We start from the raw sequence: 24,156 nt of genomic DNA on the forward strand, positions 1-24,156 counted from the left end.
GGAGACTAACCTCTAATAAAGCCGAGGAATCAAAATATATGAGACTGGACATTTTTCCCCCCTGTTAATGAAAGTTTCCATAATTTCCTTTGCTATTTTTCCCATGCATTTTGGAACATGGTTAATTGGTAAGGGGCTTAACTTAAATTGTTGTTTTATCCTACCTACAATAATTGTTAGAGGTTGAACAAACTTTTTAAATTGTTTTGATATTTTCATTATTAAAACTATTTTTCATTACTTTATCTTGTCATCTGTCAGTCTCATCATTTCCCAGATAAGCATGGGTAGATGAAGCTCAACCAAAGCCAGGAATCTCCCCTTGCTCATACCCAGCTTCTTTCTGATGGGTCTGAGGGATTTCTGGTGCACCTAAAGAAATGTAGTTCTATAGACACTGTCTTTATTAAGATCTTACACCATGTGACTTTATCTTTGAGGGTGTGCCTGAGTTGCTGGAAGAGAAAAGAGATTCTTGCCAGTTCTTGGCTTAGAATCACAGAATCATAGAGTTGGAAGAGACCACAAGGGCATTGAGTCCAACTCCCTGCCATGCAGGAATACAGATGGCCATTTAGCCTCTGTTAAAAAACCTCCAAAGAAGGAGACTCCAACACACTCCAAGGCAGCATATTCCATTGTCAAACAGCTTTTACAGCATGGCTTAGCTGACACTAGCCGCCCAGCTGGCAAGTCCACAGGCATCAAACTCAACACCAGCTAATTTTACAGAATAAGTGAGAAGGAAAGTCTTTATCAATTATGCCTTTATTTCTCCTTCTCTTACCTTGTACAGGTGACAGCCCGACATGTTCACCGTACATTCAGGGAGGAAGAGCACATGCAAGTGAACTTGCTCTTTCCCCTGCCTCTGTGGAATCACCTAATCATCTGCAGTTGTGACCATGTGAAATAGCCGCATGCACATTTCTTCTGTGTGAGCAGAGACTTCAGCATATGCATGAGATTGTTGTCTGCCAGGCTCCTGTAACTCTTTTTTCTGAGTTCAGAGAATTCTAAACCTGACAGCATGAATGCATAGATAAAAAGTCAACTAATATTAATTAATTTTTCTTTACTCTGAATTAATTATAATAATAAGAACCAAATTGGCTTTTTAGTTAGTTATTTCACTTGACAGTATCTGAATACATACCCGTAGCAATTGTAATTTCCACACACTGTGTTCATATGTGAAAAGAAATAACTTGTAAAATAACTTGTAAAAAGTACATGCTTCTAGCTATGTGAATTAGACTTTGTGTATTCTCTTTAAAATGATTAATTTTTGTCTTGCATTCAAGTTTCTGAAGAAACCATGAAACTGGTCAGCATCAGTCTTTATTTATTTATTTTTATTTTATTAGTTTTGTTTACTGCCCTCCCCCAAAGGGCTCAGGGCAGTAAACAACAGTTTTAAAACATACATAAAAAAATAATTTAAAACATCAATATTCAGCATAATAAGAACCCATTAAAAATGCAGATGGTGCCTGACTGCTGTCCCCTTCCCACCCCCCGTGCCCATGGGAGGCCAGATGGAAAGGTAGATGTATTTAACTAGGCTGGCCAAGTGCCTGGCAGAATAGGCTCAACTTACAGACCCTGTAAAAACTGCAAGTCCCGCAGGGCCCTGATCTCCTTAGGGAGCCTGTTCCACCAAGAAGGGGCCAGAGCTGAAAAAGCCCTGGGTCTCGTAGAGGCCAGCCTGATCTTTTGTGGGCCAGGGATCACAAGTAGGTCCTCCTCCTCCGAGTGGAGGGGCCTGACAGGGCAATATGGGGAGAGGTGGTCCCTCAGGTATGCAAGTCCCAGGCTGTGAACAGCTTTAAAGGTCAAAACCAACACTTTAAACACAATCCGGAACTTGATCGGCAGCCAGTGCAGATAGTGTAGAATAGACGTAATCTGCTACCTGCTCGAATTACCGTAAGCAGCCTGGCTGCCGCATTCTGGATGAGTTTTAATTTCCGTATCATGGCTAAAGGCAAGGCTGCACAGAGTGAGTTACAGTAGTCTAACCTGGAGGTGAACATTGCGTGGATCACAGTGGCTAGATCAGAATGAGAGAGGTACGGGGCCAGTTGCCATGCCTGCCGCAGATGGTAAAAAGCCATCTGGGCCATCCAGGTGACCTGGGCCTCCAGCGATAAAGTTGGATCCAGAATCACCCCTAGGCTTTTGACAGATGAGGCAAGCATAGGCAGGCCAAAGGACACCGGACACTCTCCCCGACCCAGCCACAGGATCTCCGTCTTTGTAAGATTTAACTTCAGCCGACTCGTACTCAACCAACCAACAATAGCGTCTAAACACATAAAGATGATATCAAAATATCAGCCAATGATATTATTTACATTTTTCACTTTCCCTTACAATCCCATCCAATATAATTGAAGATAATTTGAAGATAAACCCTGTCTGATTAATGGCACATTATTGATCACCAGTACCTGAGGTGGGACAGGTTTGTGCAAGCCTGGCTTAACAAGAGGATATGACTATGTTCAGGTTTGACGGATTTACAATTTTTAAACCCTGTCAAAGCATACATGCAAAAGTATAATTAGAGGAAGATCTGGCTGTCATCAAGAACTATCACCTCTTCCCTAAAGTTGCTTCTTACAGGTAGGAGTGCTAATGAATGAGAAAAGAAATGATCCAGCTGTTAGTTGGTAAGTCAGTTGCCAGAGTATTTTGTGCAAAAGCCATAATTTTAATCTGGCTGCTAAAGTATCTATAAGAATAACATTATTTTTACCTAGTGCATATGCCTGAAGTGGGTAATTCATAAATGCACATAGCACTGTAAAAAATAAGGTTGATTAAAAAAAATGAAACCAAATAACTTCTGACAGATACCATTCAAACAGGACCAAGTTTGGCAGTTAGTCACTTATCCGGCCCTCTCTGATATAACCACAGTGATCCATGCAAGTAATCCAGGTAATATTATTGTAACTTGCTCTGCTCAGGGTTGCCCTTGAAGCTGCTTTGGAACGTTCAGATGGTGCAGAATATGACAGTTTGTTGTTTAGGGCTCTGCTGGATGTATGCGGTTCTGAATGGTGGAACATAATTATAGGAAAAATTGCTGCATTGGGTTTGGCCCTAGAGGACCTAGTAATGAGGGCACCAAAAGAAATATTTTGGACAATTAAAACCAGATTGCTTGACCAAGAACAACAACATTTAATTAGTCAAGCAAGATCAGTATATTCCTTATCCCTTGGCATCAATCTTAGAAAGATGGCCTCATATTTATTACTGATTGATGAGTCCAGGCAACGTTGGGTTCTTACAAGAGCCAGATGTAATGTCTTTTCCCCTGCGCTTATTTAAGGGCGATTCAGGAATTTGTCCCTTTCAGACAGGGTATGTCCACATTGTCCATCCCAGGTTGAAACATTGGAACATATTTTATGTTCTTGTTCAAATTATAACCTTTTGAGAGAAGCTCTGTTATCACAATTTATGTGCAACTTCTCTCCCAAAGATTGTATAATAAAATTACTAAATAGTAATGATGTTGAGATTTTAGGGAATACAGCACATTATTTATTGCAGGTGCTCTCATCCAGAGAATTTTAAGATGCTTTTGTCAAATGTGACATTGTTCTGGTAATTGTTTTGATATCTATGCCTAATAAAGGTTGGACTTGAAGTTGGTGCAGAATGTAGCTGTGCATGTCTAATAAAATTCCTTGGAGAACATATTCAACCAAGACTGTTCTGGCTCCAGATTGGCTTCTGGATCAAGCTCAGAGTGCTGGTTTTAACCTTTAAAAACCTAAACAGCCTGGGACCATCATATCTTCAAGACCACCTCACCCAATATGTGCCCTTCAAAGAGCATTATGTTCTAGTACACAAAATCTCTTGGTGATCCTTGGCCCAAGATCGGTCTATTTGTGACCAGTGCCAGAACTCTCTGCCTGAAGATACCAGGGCTCTCCCAGTTCAACAGGACCTGTAAAACAGAGATGTTCCACTAGGCTTATGTCTGAGGGAACATTTCTCCTCTTGTTGGGTTGATTGACTTTTCCCTGTTAGTATGAGCAGCCCAATCCTAACTGGGATGGTGAGCAGGAACAGTTCCACTCCAGCACCACTCCACCTCTCCGGCCACCCATGTAAGTTGCCTCCCTGTTGGCAATCTTCCCCTTTCACAGGAGGAAAGGGCATTTCCACTGGCACAGGGGTGCACCTGCTTTAGAGGGGGGTTTGCCCCCCGCCCCAAATTGGGCTGTTAGCATTTTATATTTCATTTGCTTCCCCCTACGCCCACCAATGCTACAGTGGTTATTGTGGTTATTGTGGTTTTTCTCTTTTATCTATATTTGTTTTTTAACTAATTGGGAGAGGAACGTTCTCTGTCTGAAGACTACTTTGGCCTGCATCACCAGATTGTTGGTACAGCTGCTACTACAGTGCCTTGACTGAAATGGGATTTTAAATTTATTATTAATCTGTGTTCAACTATTATATATTGTTTTTATTTTGCATGTATTTTGCAAACATAATTTGTTGGAAACTGCTCTGGACCCCACTTTGGTGGCAGGAGTGCGGGATAGAAAACAAATAATAAATAAATAAAATGGTAAAAACTCTGTGTTGTCAAACTTGATGCCAAAAAGGTCATCTCCTTTCCAGTTGTAAGCAACTGAAAGCAGGTTATCAACTGGCAGTTCAGTGACTAACTATAATTATGTTTATTATAAAACGTTTAGCATGTTGGTTTGTATTTTACAGGCTATTTCCAGGGATGGAAATAGATTGATGTGACTAGAAAGGGTGGTAATGTCTGCCAGTTTCCTTCGCCCACTGCAGAACTCTAGAGTTTTCCCTGTTGGGTTCAAAGCGAGCTGTGAACTCCAGGAACAAAATTTTAGAGGGTTTAGTGGGTTGCAGCAGCATTAGCAGGTGGGCAGTCCCACTCTGCAGAGCTCTGCTCTTCTGCCAGATCTTGCAGGAGCAAGCCATTACTTGTCAATTTTAAAAGTTATAATTAAAATTGATTTTTTTAAAGAAAGAGATTCCTTTGGCCTCACAGAAGTGGACAAGTTGCAACTTCCAATTATGTTATTATTCAGTTGTCTCAAATTACACACAGAGAGACAGGTCTGCTGTGCTGAACATTTCAACTTTGTTAGTGTGCTTATTTCTCACTGGTGCTGCAACTTTTTTTCAAGTTTGTTCTGCATCTCCTCTTGCCATTCTTGTGTTGACATTTTCCTTGCTTTGGCATTTTCTACATTTCTTTCAAATTGCAGTTGGAATACAAGACAGTTTTGAAAAACTGAAATAGACCTTAGCTTCAAGTGGTTTTAAACATTCTGTGGCAGAACAAGAGTTTTAAAATCCATGTGAGTGTTAGGCTAATACAGCCACCCTATAAAAGTGAATGTAGTCATTTGGGAACCATCTTTTTATTATGTAGACCTTTCTGTTAGCATTATTTCTGCATTCAGTGGTGGAGTTCACCACTGGCTTATTGAGGCACTTGAGAGTTTCACAGGATTGCTTTTATATATTAAAGGATGTGTATATTTAATACCAACCATCCACATTTTCAAACACAGCTGAAATGGTAATTTATATATGGGCATATTTTTAAATACATTAACATTCAATGTAGTAAATAAGACTATTTCTTTCTACAAGGCCTTGAACATGTGGCAGTCCTAGTTGTATAGATAGCATAGGAAGTGATGTTGAAATTTAGAGTTGGTTTGGTACAAAAATATGGTGATGTAGACCCTTTTTCTTAAGGTGAATAACCAAAATTTCTTTTCAATAATTCATTGAACTCAAGGTGTTTTGTATCTGACAATGAATCCCTTATTTGAAAGCATGTAGATTATTTAGCCTTTGTATGTAATAGCTGTCCAATAAAGCAGTTCTGTTTAATTTAATAGTCATTTGTTGTGAATAGTCAACAAAACCAAGTTTTACTTGTGGCTAACACGCTACTATGATAAACTGAGATTCATCATGGTGCACCTTTTATTCGTAGCAACTTCTGAACTGATTTCCCTGGTACACAAACCAATTAGGTATACAATATAACCTATGCCTGAAATGGGTCCTTTTTGCTTATTTATTGAAACATTTCCTCATGGCTCAAGGCAACGTCCAATAAAATGTTTTCAGGCAAAACCAAAAATAAAATAAGAAACCTCAAATCTCTCCTCTCCCCCCATAAAAGATGCCTGCTGCTCAAACCCCTTCAAAAGCCCAGGCAAGCAGGCCAGCCTCCTGAAGATCTATAAAGACCCGTACAAAGAAAACACGGCGCACCCCAGCTGAGGCAATAATAGTCAAAGACCTGTTAAATCAGGGTGTAAACCCTCAAGCGTGTATTAAGAATGATAATAAATTTAATGATAATAATTCCATATAACAACTAAATAAGCACAAAGAACTGCTGACATGAACAATGAACTATTAAAGTCAATATACACATAGCTCTGATATCCGTTGTCTCATGGGTTCCTTTCCTTTAGGTGACGTGTTGATTCACACCTCATTCTTCATATGAATCCAAATTAATGTGGGAATTATCCTCCTTACAAACAAATCCAAAGAATCAAAAGTGAAGGGGACTTATACGTAAGCCATTCTCTGATATCCACTGTATTGTTCCAGTCGCATAATAATATATTGAACGCTCCGTACGTAAACAACGTTTTCGACAATCTTCCTCAGAAGTATGGAATCTTTTTTGCATTTGTCTTATGCCTTACAATAAACGGGTTTCTACAATGCACAAATTAGAAACAGGAAATGCACCAACAGTGAAAATGGTCTATATGCTTAGTCCTGTATTCTCCCTAATACAGACAAAACTTACTAATACAGACAAAACTTACTAATACATAAACCTATTGAATATAATATGAATAGACACTTGAAGCCTCACACTATTTTTGATAGAAATAGGAAACAGTCCACTTATATCACATGTGTATATGTGTCTATTAATACATCTTAGCTAAATTTCATACATAAGGGAAAGTATATCATCCTAATATTAATATTTACATTTACTCCTTAGTAGAGATAATCCATCCCTAAAGGCTGACAATAATTTCTAAATAGAGAATTTCCACTATGCTCTTAAAGCCTCACATATTTTTTTAAAATGTGATTAGGAAACAAACCACTTACATCATATATATGTCTCTTAATTCATCTAAGTAATATTTATTATCATTCTTAATACATTCCTTGAGGGTTTACATCCTGATTTAACAGGTCTTTGACTATTAGTGCCTCAGCTGGGGTGCGACACATTTTCTTTGTACGTGGTATACGTAGCACTCCATTGTTCAGCCAGGCACACCTTGAGTCATTGAAAAAGTACATCTGCCAACCTCCCCCACCCTCCACCTTTTGATACACAAGATGGATATCCAGAGTCTCTGGGAAAATTCAATTTTTATGTGCAGCAGTGTCTTGCTCTCATATCAGTTCTTGTTCCCTGCACCACTTATGGCACCATATAGTGGGGGAGGGATCTGGGAGCTCATAGGTGCAGGAAGGAGGCAGTTCTTCAAATGTCAGCTTTTCATAGATGATTCAGTAATGTGGTTCATTACCAGAAGTCCTTACTATCAAATACAATTTTTCTGCATGAATTGTATGGGACAGGGGGAAATGAGATCCTAATACATACTTCTTGTGACTACATAAAGTGAAGCTCTCACCAGTCGAATATCTTGACACAATGGTAGGATGTAATTGAACGGTGGGGGGGGGGGGGGAGGAATCCAGCACTAGAATAAATAGGATAATAATAACTCTTTTATCCAGGGTTATCTGCCATGTGGGTTAATTAAGAGGCAATTGATCAGCTTTTATTGAAAAAGTGGTAATGATGATCTAGCAAAATATAGTCCTATGTCAAATCTGCCATTTTTAGGCAAGTTGGGAGGAATAGTACTGGTAGTAGAACTATTCCAGACACACCTTAATGAGAAGGGTCTCTCAACCCTTCCCAGTGTAACTTCCAGCCTGTTTATGTGCCACAGGAATCTTTATTTATTTTATTTATAATCCCATTTAATATACCGCCCCACTCCCGAAGGGCTCTGGGCGATGTACAAACATCAATAAAAACATAAAACAGCATAAAACAGAGAATATTTAAGATACATATGTAAGGAAAATGTATACGGAGCAAATACAGGCAGTTCCCGGAAATGTGGGTGCATGCAAACCATTGGTCAAGGAGTAGGTAGTACAAAGCAATAATATATCAGCATACACTGGGAGTCCGGTCACGGGGATGCACATTTAAGGTCCATAGGCAAATAGTCCACATTGGGATGGCACACATTGAAGGGCCATAGACAGCGATCGTTGGGGTTTACATTTAAGGTCCATAGGCAGATAGTCCACATTGGGATGGCACACATTGAAGGGCCATAAGCAACTAGTTCATAGCAGGAGAGAACATATGATTCAGGCCTGCAAGATCACAGTCCATGGTGGGGGAGCAGGCCTCTCTGCAGCATCGGATGGCGGCACTTAGGCGGTCTCACCTGTGGGCCCGGTGGTTCCCCTCTGGCAGTCACGGTGGGGCCGCTGGTCCCTCCAGGATTCTCGGCAGTGCTCCTGGACATGCTGATGGCGAGTCTCGAGGTCCACAGTGTTGGCCTCTGTCAGGTCCTGGTCTCTGTCTATCTGGGCTTGTCCGCTCCAATCTCTCTGGGTTTGTCCACAACCGTGGACCGCCTCGGGAGTCGAGGCGGCCTGGGCCCTCTCCCGTTGGTTTGGGAGAGGGCCGGTCTCAGGTTCACCCCCGCCGGTGCGGCAGGGGTAATCAGGGCATTGCGACCTCCCTCCACTCGGGCAGCATAAAACATACTAAAATAAAACAAAACCCAACAGCAAATTTCTCCAGATGGCGACATAACCCAACTGCCTGGATGACCCATCCTAGGTCTGTATAAGGGATGGAACATGCACATCAGCGGCTGTCTCCCCCAAAGGCCAGGTGGAACAACTCTGTTTTGCATAACTGCCCAAGGTCCTGCAGGGCCTAATTAATTCTATTAGATTTGTCCACTCTATTTAATGTGGCTGACCATGATAATATATTGTTCAGCCATCTAAAGCCAAGTTTTTTGGAGTGACCAGCACCACCCTCCCCTGTTTTTGGCCATTTCTATCATATCAGTGACATGGAATTCTTTTCTCAGACAATGACTAAGTCTATCGCATACCCTGCAGCTGTGGGATGACTGAGTTTATCTCATACCCTGCAGCTGTGGAAAGGTCTACACAGGAACCACAAAACACAGCATTCAGACTCGTATTAAGGAGAATGAAAGACACTGTTGGCTTAACCATCCTGGAAAATCTGCAATAGCAGAACATGGCCTAAACAAAACTGGACATAACATTTTATTTGAAAACACTGAAATTCTCGAAAATTTAGAAGCTTAGCATGTCAGACTGCACAGGGAGGCCATTGAAATTCACAAACACCAAGACAACTTCAACAAGAAGAGACTCTGAGAATTAACAAAGCTTGGCTACCAGTACTTAAAAACACCAGAAGCAAAGGCCAAGGGCATGCTAAGTTCATGGACAATGGACTCCATTCAAACACAGGATTTGCATTCACCAATGCTGCTGCTGCTGCTGGGAATGCAAATGTGAATCACTCCCTGGACTGAAAAACCCCACCTGCAATACTACACTATCAGCCACACCTTTGCATAGAAAGTTCCACCCAAACACTAATATTGGTTCCCGGGGACATAACAATATATACCCCACTAAAACTTTCCCTTCTCACTGGACACAGTGTGTAACAGACTTCCCTCTGTGATACACCTCTGAAGATGCCAGCCACAGATGCAGGTGAAACGTTAGGAACAAGATCCACCAGACCACGGCCAAACAGCCCGGAAAACCCACCACAACCAATGTCTGAATATTTTTGGACACACAAAGTTTGGTGTTTTATGGGGTGAGAACATAAGAGCCCTGTTGCTTCCATCTAGTGCAATATCCTGTTTCCCACAAGGCCAATTTATCTCTCTCAACTTATCCCACTGTTCTTGCCTTCCACAAACTATGCAAAAGTGAATTATTCAGGAGGGCTTTTCTGCACAGACAGTAGGAATGAACTGAATTCACAAATTTACTTGAATAAATTATTGTGACTGGGGTCTATACTGCAGCATATAGCTTGTTGTAAAGTAGAATCCTATTACGTAATTTCTGTGCTGCTTAATGTGTCATGTTGATGTTTATGCAATGCTTCAATTCTTATTGGTGGTTCCAGACTTCTAAATCCTAATGTATTGGTTATTGAATGTCAGGAGGAGAAAACATGGTGGCACTGAGATAGCAACTACTGTAGCTCCTCCACTTCATCTCTGGAAGTTGATTTTTTTTTTAAAAAAATACCTTTTAATCTTTCATTTTATTTTTATAAGTGGCCATAAACGTAACTGCTTTGTTTTAAAGGTCTTTGACCTCTAAAGATATCATCACCTCCCCATGAAACATCCTATTTGACAAACAGCAAATGAATTGAAGGGAGAGTGCTTCAATTTTGCCTCAGGTTTGCAATTTAAGTTTGAACAAATGTTTTTACAGGACAAATGCAATCAGTGTCATGAAAGAGTGTGTAGAATCCCCTGTTATTAAGGAGCTTAATCTTCCTGGCCAATGGATATGGGGCTCTTCAAGTGAGCAAGGGAACCTGAGGGCTCTCCACCACCAGGTTTGAAGCCATCAAAAATTGGATACTATTTTTTCTCTCAAATTCCTACCCAAAATCGAATTATTGTCCTGGCAGACTCTTCTGATACTTCTGGAGATTTACCCTTTGGATATGGGTATTGGTGCTGGAAAATATGTGAGAGCAGCAGATCTGGAGAATGAGGAGACTAGCGCTGATAGCTCAGAGCTTAATTTTCCACGATAGGGAATCAACCTACCATTGGACCTATTCTCACTAACAGCCAACACTGTGGATTTTATTTGTAACGAGCTGAAAATATTGTACTCCAAATTGGATTTCATAATTGGACTAGTTTCTACTAAAACAGTGAGGAGACCCAGCTTGATTAAATCTAATGAGCTTTCTCCAACTAGCTTACAACAAGAAGCTGCCGCTTTAAAAACAAAAAGGGTGTTGGCACAGCCCTATCAGCTTGTTTTGCAAACTCACAAAGTCTGCCAAACTGTATGCAGGTTTAAAGGTAAAATGCCACCCTGGAATACTGAAGTAGCTGCCGAGCGACATTTAAAAACTCTCCTGGGATTAAACTACATGGATTTAGAGTCTGTTGAATTATTAAATAATTTTAATCAAGCCCAGAAGGACCTGTTATTCTTTGGTTGCTTTAAAATACCCATGCTATTATTGTGTCAGAAGTACAACAAGAGTCTTTCCTGCTTGAGTTTTTTCTAACACAATTCTAATGCCTTTGATAACTGGTTTTAACAAATATTTAAATTCTAAATGTGCAGCTAATCCTGGAGATACTGATGAAAACAAAAAGATAAATCAGACATATCAGTCAGACGTGATCAATTGGATTGGTATTGAATGTCCCATTTTGTTGATCATACTGATTTCCTCTGTGTAATCCACCTTCCCTGTGAAAAAGGCAAAATATAGATAAATAAATAAAAATCAATCTCTCAATGAAAATAAAATTATCTGGGTTAGCAACTTTACAGAAAAGATTTTGTGCATTGGCGGATTCTGCATGGGCTAAAAACAGTGGTGTGAAAACAGTACTAAATGGTTTTAAATGGTGTAAAAGGGTTTATACCATTTTCACACCATTTTCTCACTGCTGTTTTTGTCCCATGCGGAATCCGCCATAGGCGGGAAGCCATTGCATTAACCACCCACCAACCACTTCTGAGCCCTAGGGAGATAACAATGCATTGGGTAAAGCAGTACAATCAATTGGGTAATTCCCCGCTCCCTCATCTTTTTGTTGGTGTCTTACCTTCATAGGTAATTGGGTGTTTAAAGTCTTTTATAAGTAAAAACTAAGATTTAAGCCCATTACAGGAATAGAGAGAGGCATTTGGCTGTCCTAAAACTAAACAATGATCAACGCACCACCATGGTGTCATCTCCAGGTGCTGAATGTCAGTGGAGTAGAAGGGCTGACTGGGTGTCACTTGCTGCCTGGTTGTTTCAGGATGCAATTCAAAATATTGATTTTGAACTTGAAAGCCTGGGACCCATATATTTGAAGCTCACTCTCCTTCTATAGACTTATTTGCCCTTATCTGCCCAGCAACTCCTTGGAGAGGTGGCTTCTTTCCTGGAGGTACAACAGGCAACTCTAAGGTTAATAACCTTCTCTGCAGCAGCACCCTCCCTCTAGAATGACTAATCAAAGGTAGTATGTAGGAAGCCTTCTCTTGCTGAGTCTTGGAAATTGCCTAGGACAGCCTTGTTTTAGTGAGCTTTTGGTCCACAGGTTTCACCATTATTTGTGCTGTGATGCTGCTGAAAGTTGTTTCTGTGGTGATGTGTTGTACTGTTGCATTTGGAGGGACTGAATTTGTTGTAGAACTTCATTATTTTACTGTGGTGTTTTATAATTCTTTTAATTACTTTATTTTATTATTATGTGGCATATAGTTTTGGATATCACTTCATTCAGGGCATAAATTACTAAAATAAATAAATAAAACCCATCCCTGTTGTCAGCATCATGAAGGGAATCCCTGGGTGTACCTGGATCATTTCCATGTCCATTTTCCTATACTTCCCAGTTAACAGCCCAACATATTCAACAGATATACTTATACAATAAAAAATAAAAAAACTACTACTCAGGATCAGGTTTTGGGTAACCTTGGGCTAGTCACAGTTCATTCTGAACTCTCTCGGTCCCACCTTCCTATTGTGCGGAGAGTAAGGGAAAGGAATTTGTAAGCCATCTTGAGAAAGGTGGGGTATAAATCCAGAAAACTCCTCTCCCTCTTCCTCTTTATCATGAGCCCTCCCACCAGCCACACTTAGAATCACTTATATTTTCAGCACTGGACAGTGCTTGTGACTGAGAATGTCACTGGCATAACCACCATGACAGCTGCCGCTCTGCATCACACCCTTCAACAAGACACTGGGTGACATGGTCAACTGGGAGTATAGGTAGCAAGTGAGCAGTCAGGGATGGGCAACAGGGGAGGTAGAGTTGAGCCTACTGTTGAAGGTAATTGAAAGTGATAGTACAGCACATGCAGCTGAGGACTAATTGGGGAAAGTTTAGCAGTACTTTCAGGAAAATATTTTCCCCTATTGAAGTACCTTCAGGAAAATATTTTCCCTGGCTTCTGTGGTGCTATGCACAATGAAAGAAGGTCGATTTGATCTATCCTTTGGTAAAAACAGCAAATAAAAATGAAGGTATTTCATTCACTGAGCTATCATGTGACCCTGAATATGCAGATTCAAATTAGAGGAAAATGCCTATTGAATAAATATTAAATTGAGTTCCTAGAAACAATGAATAATTCATCAAATTGTTTATTTATAGTAAAGATGTTGACTGTCCTGATGGTCAGCTTCTTCAGCATTTGACAAAACTCTTTATCTTTTCAGATAGCACCTTAAGTCCTCAAGGGATTTAAAAAGTTCCTTGCTTTTTTGTGTTCATATGGAGTAATTATTTATAGCCTTCTTGTTACCTGGCAACCTCTGAATGAATTCTTTCAGAAAAGGAGCTCAAAAGGATGGGAGCCCATTGAACATCTCGTACACAGTTTCTATCACCATTGTAAATAAGACCACTTCTTGAATAATATGTGGACTAGGAAAAGATTTTCCCTGCTTCCCCTCAGGAGGCTATTCTGAAGTGAAGAATTCAGCAAAATATTTATAAATGAAAACATTTTGGAAAACAATCTCACAGTCTGGGTCAAATCTGTTGAGGCTTACTAATTGCCAGGGAGACATTCTTTCTGTCACAAAAAGAGCAATGATGTTTTATCTCTAAATAGGATTTTAGTGCATGTTAAAAGAAGCTGAAATGCTTTGCTGACAGTTCTGGGGAAAGTAGATTAACTGGCCAGTAGTAATTAATGTTTGTCCATGCTTTGCTGTATCTCAAGAGGAGAGTTATGGTGACTGCAGAAGTTTATTCATTCCTGAAACATGAAGGTACAATTACACCAACACTATCATACAATGGGAACGCCTTCCTAAAGAGCATCATGCCCTAAGGGTCTTTCTGTTTGCTCCTTTAATGTGTTCTCCAACCAACTTGTCTATATACACTGAATTTCCCCCTTCCTTCAGTGCTATACTGGAAGTATATGATTCCTTAAGTATGAAAACCTCTTTTTGATTTCCTTTTTCTCTACATTAGAACTAATTTCGCTTCTCCAGTGGGCCAACTCTCTCTGCTGTTTCCATTTCCTCATCCCTTTCAGCTTCCTGTCTCAGTTTTCTTCATCTTTTCCCATAGTCTACATGCCTATCTCCTGCTTACCTCTTGGCAACTCTCCTATCTCTCTTACCCTCCTGTCCTTGTCATACCTGTGTTTGTTTCCTTTATTCCCATTTGCTTAATTAACCAATTCTTACTTGCTACTCTTGTTGCTGTTCCACATCTACCTTTTCCCTCCCAGCGCTATTGTGTGGCATGCCTGTTTTAATGTTGGGTAACAGTGTGCTGTAGTGGTTAAGAGCAGTGGACCCTCATCTGAAGAATCGGGTTTGATTTCTCACTTATCCACAAGAAGCCTGCAGGTTGACTTTAGGTCAGTCACAGTTCTCTCAGAACTCTTTTAGCCCACACAGAGTCAGGCAATGGTAAAACACTTCCAAATGTCTCTTGTCTTGAAAACCCAACTGGGTTGCCGTAAGTCAAAACTGTAACTTGATGGCACACACACAATTCTGAGTTGCTACATCCACCCCAAATGCTCCTGAACAGTTCCCCTTTTTCATGATGCTTGTTCCTACAGAGACATTGTCCTTTACTGTTAGGACTTTAAAAAAGGTTAGCCCCATTTTTTTTTGAAGCTTATATATTTTTCACCCTAGTTTTGAATGGCCATCCCATGTAGATTTGATACACATGGTGATGACATTCATGGGAAATAAACATATAAAGAAGTAAAAATGGGTTAAGGTGAATGTAACAACCTCCCTTGGAAGTCCAGAGAGGCAAAATACATTTCCAGCTTTTAAGGCTCCTAGCAGCAATTAAAAAATTTTTAAATGAAATCAGATGAAACAAAATAAGGCATGAAGAACTGTTAGGATTTTACAATGGCTATTCTGTTCTGTCAAGCAAAAGTTAACTGTTGAAGTCACGTGACTAGCATCACATACACTTCTGGAAAGATCTCTCCTTTCTTCTTCCAGCACAAACAGGAGAGGCAGACAGGAATAGGTAGACTGCACAGATACCCAGACTGAAAACTTGCATAGAGTTTGCATAGAGTTTGTTGTTTCTATATTTAGAATAAATTCATTTGTTATCCAGTAAAATTCTACAAAATACACTCACATCTATGCCCCATTATTTACTCTGTTAATTCATTGCAGTACAACAAAAACAGACATAAACTGTATTAGAAGGAAGGAATAGTGCAGTGTATCTCAGTGCTAGCTGCTATCAAGATTTCAGAGGTGATAGCCTTCCATCCTTCTGAGGTTGGTAAAATGAGTATCCAGCTTAATGGGGGTAAAGTGTAGATAACTGGGTAAGGCAATGGCAAACCACCTTGTAAATATAGTCTGCCTAGTAAACATTGTGATGTCATATCACCCCATGGGTCAATGATTACCCAATGTTTACACAGGGGAACTATTTTTACCTTTAATAGAGCTAGAAAAACAGAAGCCAAACTAGGCATGATCGCCTACTCATGCCAGATCCATCCTATCAACTGGCAGGAGCTTTGGGGAGGCAGATACAGGGGTAGCTATCTGCATCCCCACACCACAATGTCATTTTTAACGTGGTGTGGAAGTTCTGGCTCACATGGTGGGGTGCTCTATTACTTGCCCCAAAACTGTATGGTTCTCTCTATCATTCTCCCCAAAACTCTATGGTTTCCACGATAGTCTCCCTAAGCAATGCCAGTGCTTCCACATCATGCCAGAAGTGATGTCATTGTACAGGGGTGCAGATCAGTTCTCTCTCTCTCCTCCACCCCCACCCCCCAAGTGTTGGTGGGCAGAGGCAGGAAATGCTGGAAGATTGTCTGTGATTAGCGGGCACCTGGGAACCCTGACTTGAATTCATTTTAAAATGTCATGTAATGAGGGGGTGATCCTGATCTCTTTTTCCCTCCCCATGTGCCTTATCAAGTGCCATAATATCTTCCACATAGCTGTTTTGACCTTGAAAAGGTGGGAGGGAAATAATGCTTCAATTTCGTTCTTAAGCGGAGTAACAATTCTACTGTAATAATTCTACTGCAAAAGACAAGCTCTAGCTACCAATCTGAATTTTTTTTGCGGAATTCAAGTTGTGAAATTGATCAAATGTCAAAATATTGACAAGTATCTAAATATAAGGTTTTCTTTGAACTTCAGGACCAGACCCTCCTGCCCACTGACTCCGTTTGTACATGTTTTTGTTAACTAGTTAACTTTTCCCCCAACTGGGCTTTAAAAACACAATTCAGCTATAGGGAAATTTGTCTGTAGGGGCTTTTCATGAGATCTGATGGGTTCATGAAGCTGAGCACCTTTCCTTTTCATTCCTTGGTCCTGACCTCACATCCCTGTTCTCTCAACAAAAGTATGTTTGAGAAATAGTGATTTGCTGTAATAGCATCTAGTTCCATCATAAAATGTGGAAAGCCTGCAGGTTTTTCCACACATTCTATGCTCCACATGGGTAAATAAGCTAAGTGGATACAGAAAACCCTCAAGTCTGCTCTCCACCAGTTATTGTAGTTATACAATGGAACAACTGACAGTAAGAGCTAAGAAATCTCTTGTACGGATCAGTTTCTAACCAAGTATCTGACAGTTGCATGATTTGTTAATACTTTCTTTTATTACCAGATACTTACTTCCAGTCCCTTTAGCAAAAACTAGGCAGATTTGTCACATCTAAGTGCCAATTGCAAACTGGCTGATGGCCATTTTGAAACTTTAACTCAGTGTAAGACTAAGTGGATAATTCAAAATAAACAAGTAAATAAAAACTAGTTAGCTGTTAAGCTTGTATATATTCTAGGCTTAGGTGAGTTCTGTCTGGAAAATCTTGGAGTGAACCAAGCTAACTTACTTAAGTGGGTGAAAGAGAAAAAGATTAAAACTATGAATGGGATTCCAGTACCAGTATCTCCAGGATTCTTTCTTCAACTTATAGAATGCACTCATGAACACAAATATTGGCATTTTTGATCCTTCTATACCATTTCAGTAACTTCAGTGCTAATGATAAAAAATAATTCTTGGCGTGCTTTGCAGCCATTTTCTCTGAAGGATGGTTCCTGCCAAGCAAAGTAGGGAAGTAGTGATATACTGCAAATGCAGCAGCAACAGCTGCTAGAATCCATGCTTCCTCTAAATATCTGGCACTCGCTTCTTGCCTTCATCATTATTTCCAATGTAAATTACAGAGGCAGATGTATCATAGTCTAGCAACTTATTCTTAAGTGAGTAATTGAACAAGCCTTTTGCATCTGTTTTATTAGCCCCATTATTGTTTTAGTACTAGAAGTATTACACCATAGAAAAAATTAGTGTGCATTGGAAATGCATCATGTTGTCTTTCAGACCTTTATAAACGAGAACTATGCTCAAATTAAAGTTCATTTACACCACATAACAATGCAAGATAGTCAATTCTTTGCACATCCGAAAAGTCAAGCAGGGATTTCCAAACTTATGTACCTATGATCAAGTTTGTATTTTGAGATTAGCAAGTGAGCAAAAGGATGCCACTGGAGGGCAAAGCCAGCCACAAAATGGCTGTCATCCAGGGCACCTTACATTTAGATACTTGTTAACTTTGCTAGCATTTGATAGGGCTCATAATTTGTGTTTTATGCATGTCATGTGTTATCATTTTTAAAATTTATTATGAGGAACTTTAAAACTTGAGGTAGCCTGGGTCTTTTTAGAGGGTCCGTTACCATGGATTGGTGGCTAGTCACATAATACTAGAATGTTTCAAGCCAAATACCTTCCTATGAAGGAGGCACAAATGTCAAAATGAGTGTTCTCTGTAGTTCTCATTTCAATTCTTCTGCAGCTCCTCTTACTCCAATGAGAAAGAGGAAAGCCAGGATGGGCTCTTTGGGATGGATGGAAATGTTTCCAGGAAATGTACTGGTGGGCACCACCAGTGGCATCCACGAGCACCAAATGGAATCAACCCCTGCCAACTTCTGCCAAAGAGGCAAGCTGTTTCTTCAGTGAAACAACTGCTGCTCGCCTCAGCAATGGTAAATGCTACAGCAGAACCAGGTTTCTAAAACCTATCTAATGAAGCAGTCTTTTGCCACAACAAATGTATTAAGATGCCACAAAGCTCTTTGTTGTTTCAGTATTATTGTTTTTTTCTGTTCTGCACAGACAAATCACTTTTTGTATTGCTACCATAATGCCATAGTGGTCTCAGCTGGAAAAAAAAATCTGGATTGACTAGTCTGCTTTCTCTCAGGGACCTTGTTTGCTTGTTTTCAGACCTAAAATTTTAATGAGCAGTACCAGATGAACTGCCAGTATTTTTTTGTACAGATCTGGTCTCTGATTGAAACATCCCATGGTACAAGATACCTGTTTAGCTTATTTATTTCAAACAATTGTATTCCATCTTGCTGTAAACCTGGGGCTATTCAACAGTATAGTTCAAAAACCCTAACAATATGATTCAATATGATTCACGAGTAAGGAAATAGCAGCTCAATTACAAATCCAACCCTTCCTCCCTCCACCCCCCAATCACACACACATGGAAGAAAGCTCTAAAACTATTCCTGAGGCAGACAAAAGCTTGTGTCAACAGATGGGCCTTGCAAAATTTGTTGAATGACAATAATGACGAAGAATTTCATTATCAGCAGCTCATTCCAGTACCTCTCAGCCAGTATTGAGAACGCTCTTAAAAGAGGTATTTTGTGCCAGGGCATGGGACACCTCATGGCAACACCTTGCTGTCCTATAACATGGACAAATGCACAGAGTTTAGTATCCAGAAAATAAGCTGAGTTATATTCTGCTCAGTCACCATGCCGGGCTGCTGAGAATTACAAGGAACACTCCCCAACCTCCATGACTGGAAACTAGAGCACACTAAGTTATCCTATGAAAATAAATCACATATCTTTCCATTAACAAAATTCAAGGTGTTTCTTAGGGTTGCTAACCTTCAAGTGGTGACTGAAGATCTCCTCAGATTACAACCAATTTCCAAGCAAGAGAGATCAGTTCCATTGGGAAAAAAATGGCTGTTTTGGAAAGTAGACATTATGGTCCAATAAAGTCCCTCCCCTCCCGAACCCTGCCCTTCTCAGGCTCCTCTCTCAAAATCTCTAGGTATTTACCAGCCCTGTGCTGGCAATCCTATTTACCACTCCATTTAGTAATGCTAATATGCAAATAGAATCTTTTCTCACAACACTTTTGAAATTATCCAAACGTGTCTACTGCACTCATTTTCATAGTTATGTTCAGACTGAACGTTTTGAAAAATATGTACCGTATTTTGCAAGTAATGTCTAGGAAGAATCTTAGTATTCCCAGAAAAAGATTATATGTCAGGCAAAAAGTGACAATATAATCCATAACAGTGACACCCTGTTTGACAAATGGAGCTTTGACTCTTGATGGCTTATACCAGTGATGGTGAACTTTTTGGGTTCAGAATGCCAAAAATTCAGAAAATGCCTGTTGACTTTACTGGCATGTCATATGTACAACTCCAAACAAGAGAGAAGTACAGCCACTTAGGAAGTTCACAACTAAACACCCATGTGGCCACAGCCATGGGTGGGATCAGGGCTACCCTTGTCCCCCACCCCTCAAATAGACAGCTGCCTACTGCAGTACAATCTGAGCAGGTGAGTGGCAAATAAAATTTAAAAAACACCACAAAACCTGGCATCAGCTTCTTCTCCATGGCAATCAGTGCTCCTAAGAATGTTGCTGTGTCACCCAAAACATTCTGGCATGTCACCTTTGACATTTATTTATTTTATTTATTTGTTATATTTATATCCCGCCCTATCCCCGGTGGGCTCATGTCATAGGTTCCCCATCACTGGCTTATACCTTGAGGGTCTCCAAGGTGCTACTGCTGGACTCAGTTCCCTCAATGCCACCCTTTTAAGGCCATTAACTTCAACATACTTGGAAGGGTGGAACTCTGCCCAGTCAGTGAAGAATAGCTTTTAAGATGCAGTCCATGACATTCAGGATGCATTTTCCATCTTGCCTGTGTCGTTTAGGAAACTCTTTCCTTATATAATTCATAAATAGCAAATTTCTATGCTCTGGCTACACCAGACTAAGAGTCAAAGCGTGTAAAACAGTATGAATGATTGCATTAAAAAGACATTACACTTTGCCTTTACTAGTTATTTATGTAGCCTGGGTATAGTTTGGCTTGTTTGTATAATGGTGTCACGAGCCAGCCCCTGGGTACTTACCAGGATACAGAGGACTCTGATGCAGAACCTGACAGCACAGCGCAGCTAGAGTTGGCTGCTCCTGAGGAAGTCCAGGCAGCAGAGCCAACTCTCAGCCCTTCCCTGCCTGATGATGTGCAAGTGGAGGAGCATGCAGATCCTCTGGGGAACCAAGTAATGAGTCAGCTGTGTACAGGAGAAAGAAGCAGAGGCAGCTGCTGCAGAAGCAAAGGAGTGCTCATATTGCAGCAAGATATGGGAAGGTAGAAGTGTCCGCATCTGATGAGGATTAACTCCTTTCAGAATCCCAACCCCTTGGACAAGGCTCTCTATATAAGCCTTGCTGTGAGCTTGCTTTTGCCTGGGTGCAACAAGTATGTTTTCTGTTGTCTCTGTGTGCTTGGTCGACTGCTGATTCCTAGACTGTTTATCTGATCGCCTGTGGCGTGACCTGTTGAACTGACCCGTGACTACGCCTTTGCCTGCCTTGACCCATTGGACTGTCTTCTGACTACGCTCTTGTCTGCCGCCTATTCCGTCCTGCAAGACTGGACCTGACCACACCTTCACAGCATTCCATGCCCTGCCTGCCTGCAGCACAATTGGTTTTCAACAACTGAGGAAACAGTGAGTGCACATTTTTCCAAGAACATTCTAAATACATTTCAATAACTCTCTTTAAGAATGTGGAGACTGAGAGAATGTTCTTATGCACTTCCCCTCCTGACTGCAGTTACCCATGCTGTGTGGCCCAGAGTCCACACATGCCTAAGGATATATATATAAAATGAAACACATAAGGTAACAGGAGAGAAACTGGTTCTCCAAAAGTGGCAAAATTATTCTACTACCTTGGCCCTCTTTCCACTTCCATTTTCTATTTAGCATAATGTGTTTGTGTGTGCACACATGCAAAAAACTGTTGCCCAATATTGGAAATTGTGTGAGAGAGAACTGAGGCCAGTGCAGTAGAAATTAAGCTGATGTTGGTATCCCAGGACTTGCAACTTTAGAGAAAAATAATTGGAAATATTTCTACCTTTAGCTATTTGTGTGTGTGTGCATGTGTATATATGTGCTGGTGGAAGATAAAGCTGGTTCCCCAATATGAAAAGTGAGGTGATTTTGGTGTCCTGGACATAGGATTGCCAGGTCCCTCCACATCACTGATAAGGGATGGGCATGGGGGTAGGGTTTCCTGCTCCAGGTTGGAAATGCCTGGAAATAGGGGGGTGGAATCTGGGGAGGATAGGGATTTCAGTGGAGGACAATGCCAAAGAGTTCACCTTCCAAAGCATCCATTTTCTCTAGATCAGGGGTAGGGAACCTGCAGCTCTCCAGATGTTCAGGAACTACAATTCCCATCAGCCTCTGTCAGCATGGCCAATTGGCCATGCTGGTAGGGGCTGATGGGAATTGTAGTTCCTGAACATCTGGAGAGCCGCAGGTTCCCTACCCCTGCTCTAGACGAATTGATCTCTGTAGTCTGGAGATGAGTTATAATTCCAGGGGATCACCAGATTTCATCTGGAGACTGGCATCTCTACTTGGACCCTATTTCTATCATCAAGGACATAGGTAAGGGGGGTTCATGGGTTCAACCCCCCCCCCATTACATGTCTGAAGCTCTGACCCCACCCCCACCGGCTGTGCTCCCAGCCAGCAGTCCCTTCCCTCCCCTCTGGGGAGGAGAGACTGCTGTCCCTAGCCTTGGAGAGCTGCTTTTATAAGTACTGAGGCCGGGGGCAGGGCTAGGGAGGCAGGGACAGCAGTCTCTTCTCCCAGGAAGGGAGGGAAGAAGGGACTGCCGGCTGGGCTCCCAGCTGGTGGAGGGGCAAAGGAGACTGCTGTCCCCAGCCTTGGTGCACTGAGGCAGGGGCGGAGTTTGGGGAGGTGTGGCCATGCATCAGGGGGTGGGGGCATGGCCACATCCCCAAACCCACCCCATAAAAAATCTATAGCTACGTCACTGTCTATTATACAGATTTTAGGTCAGGATATCTGAGAGACCGTATTTAATATGTATGCTGAGATTCATGTGGAGATTCGTACTGAGTAACCAGTATGGGAACAATTTGATTTTGAGTGCTGATCAAATACTAGAGTTCCAGACCCCACAATGAAGCTTTCTATGTGACCTTGGGCTAGTCACACAGTCTCGTCTAACCTGCTTCATAGGGTAATTGTGAGGCTAAGAGTGAGGGGGTGCAACAAGTAGACAAAATGAAATATCTGTATAGCTATTTTGTGAGTGTAGGCTGATCTGTGGCTACCTAAATCTGTAGATTAGCCCAGGTTTTTCTTCAAACTTGGGGGAATCTCAAAGTTTGCAGAAAAATCCAAAATTGGTAAAAAACAACAACAGTGCATGATGGTTTTAAATGCCCCTTAAAAACAGAAGTGTTTTTTTGCTCCCTGCCCCATCCACTGAACACTCCCCAGTGCCAATTTCTACAGGTAACTTTTGGAATTAGAAGCAACAACAATTATGTGTTGCCCAGAAGCTGTGACTTACCAGAGTTATCATGAGAACAATCCAGAAAAAAATAATATAGCAAAATGACAAATAAGTTTGTTTCATATAATGCCACGTATGATCCATCTTGGCATCCAGTTCAAACCCCAAACTATTTTGTCCAGATGAAAACATCAATCCTTGAAGCCTGGTGAATAATTGAATACCATTATAGCCTGGAGTGCAATTTTGGGCAAACAAAAGATCCCCTCTCCCACAGCTATTTAAAAGGTCCATTACAAAAATCAGTGACCATAATGAAATATCAGTTCCCAGCTTCTTCCATAGGGCTCCTTTACACTTCAGATTTGGTGGTATTTCTTTTTTCCATAACTACAGTCAAAAAGCTAAGAACCGAGATAAGAGGGCATTTTCAAATCTTGATTGAAATCTACAAACCTCTTACATGGCCATAATGTCACAACAGTCAGTAGTTTTACTCTGGAATAATTGGTGTGAGTCTTACAGCTTTAGTGTATTTAAATCGTACTTACAAGCCCTTCCTTAGGAGGTTCTTTTGTCCAAACAGTTCATACTGTGGAACTAAACAATTAAGAAAATAATTGCTGTTCTCAACAAAGGTCTTGCAAACAAGCAATGCTACTTTCATGCAGCAAGACAATAAATGTCACTTTATCTGAAACCTGCGTGACGTGTTGGCACAGTTAGATCTGTTGTTCTGTGCCCTGGCTAACCAGCGTAAAAAAAGATTTACTTATACTGAACAATATGTGGTTTTAAAGGTCAGCTAAATTTGTGTTTCTTAAAAAATGCTTTACAGTTTCCAAAAGGCAAGTTTAATTTACTAGGTGATTGCATTCCACAGTCTTAAACGAAACAATGCATTGAGGGGTAGAGACATGATTCAAAAGAAACCAGGAGAAAATATGTTTATGTATTCTCTGGTGAGGATTTCAATTGCCTCATCCCGTCTAACCCAATACATTCATCCCAGCTTTCAAATGACCAGATTATTTATTTGTTTGCTGAAATCCTATATTGCTTTTCTGTCAAGGCAGTTTACAAATTAAAATATGAAA

The sequence above is a fragment of the Sphaerodactylus townsendi genome, linkage group LG02 (genome assembly GCF_021028975.2).
Source record: "Sphaerodactylus townsendi isolate TG3544 linkage group LG02, MPM_Stown_v2.3, whole genome shotgun sequence".
Lineage (NCBI taxonomy): Eukaryota > Metazoa > Chordata > Lepidosauria > Squamata > Sphaerodactylidae > Sphaerodactylus > Sphaerodactylus townsendi.